The 4,050-nt window shown below is 40.2% G+C and overlaps 1 protein-coding gene across 1 annotated transcript in view; it reads right to left on the minus strand.

Moving 5' to 3' along the window:
• The window catches only part of GPC4 (glypican 4), a 102,562-nt gene that overhangs the window by 23,733 nt on the left and 74,779 nt on the right, over nt 1-4,050 (minus strand). The gene's annotated exons all lie outside the window — the stretch shown is intronic.

Below are 4,050 nucleotides of genomic sequence, written 5' to 3' on the forward strand. Positions count from 1 at the left end.
TCGTTTGAGTGGGCTATATATAGAAATTCTATAAAACTGATATAACAAATTAAAATCTGATAATTTAATCCCTCCTAATGGCTATGCAATTTGACAAGTATTTACTGAGTGGCTATTATCGGCTCAAATCAAAGCACACTGTTTTACTATGCATTTTAACCTTCTTGCCCAATCAGACTCAAATCAGCACTTCCAGAAAGACAAATTTCCTTCATTCAATTCACTTTCACTATACCACCGACCCTCCACATATGGTTTTATGTGCCCCAGAGATTTTTTAAAGCATCTAAAAAATCCTTAATCTTTCTTTTCNAAACATTTATCTCTTTCACCTACGGAAGTTAACAGAGCAAAAGCAAAGGGATCCAAAGAACCCAAACTCATTTCTCTTTAGACTTCTTACTGGTCTTGTTCAGCTGGACAATGTGGCCTATGCCTTTTGCCTCAGAGACCTTGTAAGGATGGCAGGCATATGGGGCACCTGGGTGGTTCAGTCGGTTAAGGACTTTGGCTCAGGTCATGATCTCACGATTCATGGGTTCGAGCCCCATGTCGGGCTCTGNCGTTGAGCTCTGCACTGACAGCTTGGAGCCTGATTGGGATTATCTCTCCCTTTCTGTCCCTCCCTTACTCTCTCTGTCTCTCAAACAAGTAAACATTAAAATCCACACCAGTTAGGTACAAGATCAACCAAAGCATAATAATTTGCTCTAAGGAAGAAAAAAGAGAAAAGGGGAGGAAAAAGCTTTTACATCTCCTCCTCCTATCAAACTAGCAGCTTTCGTTGGTTTTGGTATAATTCTTTCATATCCCCTCTTCCCTTTCCCTTCCTAGGACCCTTCCTTCTACGACGAGGACGAGAACATGAATTAGACATTCAGGTCCTGGTCCACAGCCATCAACAGCAACGTCATAAGTGGTCGTCATACTCCTCTCCACTTTTCCTCGTTATTTAGAATTCAGGATCAGGGTCAGACCTTAACTGCTAATGAAGAACCGTGGCAGCCTGCGATACCTAGCAATCATTCCTTCTTCATCACTATGCCTGAAGCCAATTCTAAGACACTTGGTGGCTGAAAGAGAACCAACAAGAGCAGTGTAAACCAGAATTCCACAACGGCCAGAAGCTTAGTTATTGGAATTAGATCTCCCCTGTGGCAACAGCTTGTATTCATGAAAAATGCCGTGCAGGGAGTATGTTTTAAGTGATGCTACCGGTGTCTGAAAGAGTCAGAGAGGAAGTGTAAGTGTTTATGTTCTAAGAATCAAGCTGCTCCTAGGGCTCATGAAGGAGCACTTAACCTAGGGGTGGAAATAAACACCGTAACATGCTACCTATCTAACCTGGCGTGACACAGTGGGAAAAGTGTGGGACCTCTCGTTTATGAGGTGTGTGACCTTGAATGGACAAAAGATCTAACCTCTCTGATCTTCTGTTGCCTCATCCAGCATGGAAGAGATGTTCAAGAAACGGACACTTTTGGCAAAATGTTCACGACTATTGTTGTCACCTTTGGAGTTTCTTCCTATCTACAATCACTTAAAAACTCTTTTAAAGCTGGTTTTTTATCTTTCCTGGCAGAGTCAAATAGTATCCAGCTCAGAGTACATAAATTAAGCCAACGCTGCTGGAGATCAGTTACGAAGACCCAAGGCCTTATAAAACTGGGAGCAATTTAGTCAAAGGAAATGCTTAACGGCTCTGGCTTCCAATGCTGTGAAACGTCCCAGACATCTATGAGGGTGGCAGCTGTCACTGAGTGAAACCCACCAAAAGGAGAAACCTCAACTCGTGGAAAAGGTTTTATATTATATTAGAAGGGAGTATCACGCGCATCACACATAGATAAACACAGATCACGGNTGCTGTCTCTCTCTCAGAAATAAATAAAACATTAAAAAACTTTTTTTTAAATAAATAAACCAAGAACTGGGGAAAAGAAAATTAGGAATCAAGTGTCAGGTAGGTCCCCAAGCCTTCCCATTTATTTCATTTGCACGCTGCCTTCTTTCCCTGAAGTCTGCTCGGTACACTGAGCTAGGTTACTGAAGGTATTTTCCAGCTCTCAAATGCGATTATCCTCAGTGTCAGGAGTATCACTTTAATATGGGAAAAACTAGAATGAGAGAGCAACTTTTCCATATAAAAGTTTCCTATATAAATATCCTGTCTTTTAAAAGAATGAAGAAGAACATCATGTACTTCTATCTCCAGCCTCTTGTCTTGCATCAAATAAACATTCAAAATTCTTGAAACAGGTCAAAAGGCCCCCGGTTCTGCTATTAAATGCCATTAGTTACTCCATTATAAACAATCGACTGGCTATTGATTAATGAGCTAGAAAACATTCTAGAACTAACCCATGACCTACAGAGATTGGAAGCCCTTTCTATTCAATCCATTTGGCTTGGTGCTATAAATTACCACCACATATTTATATTATTAGGAAGCTGCTTTTTACATAGATGGATTAATTTCCTCTTTACTGTAAAGACTGTGTTTCACAGCCCTGGTATGGTGTGCAAACGTTAAGTTACCACCTCGACGAGATTCCTGAGAAAAGAAGCCTGTGAGTGCTACAAATCATACTTTTCACACTGTTAAGAAAACTCTGAGAGTTCTAGTCACCCCTTCACCCAAGATCACGCATTTAATAAAGAACGGCTAACAGAAGCATCTACAAATGTAAGAGGAAAAGGAAATTAAAAGAGCATCTTACGGACTGAAACCAAACTGAAACTTTGGTCTTTGCCCTTCTCCTCCTCTGTCTTGCTTTTTCAGTAGTCTCNTTTCTCAGAATAATAAATAAAATTTTTAAAAATTTTTAATAAAATAAAAGGACATATATTTGACCAACATTCATCAACTGATGGATAGCACCTCGATAGACCTCTCCAGGATGATGACCAGACAATTGCCAAGTGCAGCCCTTACCAGGGACTGCGAACATATGAAAAGGTGCTAGGGATCCTGCCAAAGTAGGTTAATCTTCTTAGTTAATTAATCTTAGTTAATACATTTCAAATGCTAAAGCTCCTTATGTTGATCTCTCATGGCCCCTATCTCATGCTACTGTAGCCAGAGACAGGGGCCAAATACTGGAAAGCCCCTCGTACTGGACCTCATTCCATCCATACTAACGGTCTACTCAGCACCAGCCAGTTCCCTTTAACACCCATGTTCCTGCTCATTCAAGTGCCCAGAGAAGGCAGAGGGGAAGTTGACGTTATCCCAGGAGAGTAACTTCCATATACTAACCACTGTGTAGATCTCTTATACAGCCTACTATATAAACCTTATCATACACTCTAGGAGCTCATGACCTAATATCAAGAGAAAAATCAAGGTATCATAAGCAGTTATGATGCCAATTTGCATCTACCTGCACATACAAAAAAGAGGAGGGAAATGCATTACTGATGTAGATACAATGGGGGTTAGGGCCTTGGGGTAATTTTTTTCAATAGACATTGCTCACTTTTGATCGCCGAAATTATTGACTTTTTATAGCCAGAAATATACTATATCTTCACGTATCCAAAAATTACTTTATTTCCCTTTATTCTATTCATTTAACGTCATTGGTGGAGGTTTCCATGCATTTCCCTACTGTCTACAAATGGTCTACTTCAGGAGAAAACAAAAACATTTTCTGAAAACACCATCAACGCACTTCTTATATTTTTCATTAAAAATTTTTTTCCTATCAAGTATTCCTTTCAAATTATTGCAATTTGGAAAGTATGGAAAGGTATGAAGAAAACATAAATAAACTGCCCATAATCCCACCACTGAACGAGGGCAACAATGGTTTATCAAATTGCCTCTTTTTTTCCTATGAAGATATGCATTATGTGGTTAAGATCATACCGTATTTGTACCCTGTNGATTAAAGATTCTCCGGAACATCATTTGCGGGAGTCTGGGTGGCTCAGTTGGTTAAGGGTCCCATGTTGGCTCAGGTCATGATCTTGCAGTTCATGAGTTCAAGTCCCACATCCGGCTCTGTGCTGAGAGCTCAGAGTCTGGTGCCTGCTTCACATTCTGTT

The sequence above is a fragment of the Crocuta crocuta genome, unplaced genomic scaffold, assembly GCF_008692635.1.
Source record: "Crocuta crocuta isolate KB4526 unplaced genomic scaffold, BGI_CrCroc_1.0 scaffold475, whole genome shotgun sequence".
In the NCBI taxonomy this organism is placed as follows: domain Eukaryota; kingdom Metazoa; phylum Chordata; class Mammalia; order Carnivora; family Hyaenidae; genus Crocuta; species Crocuta crocuta.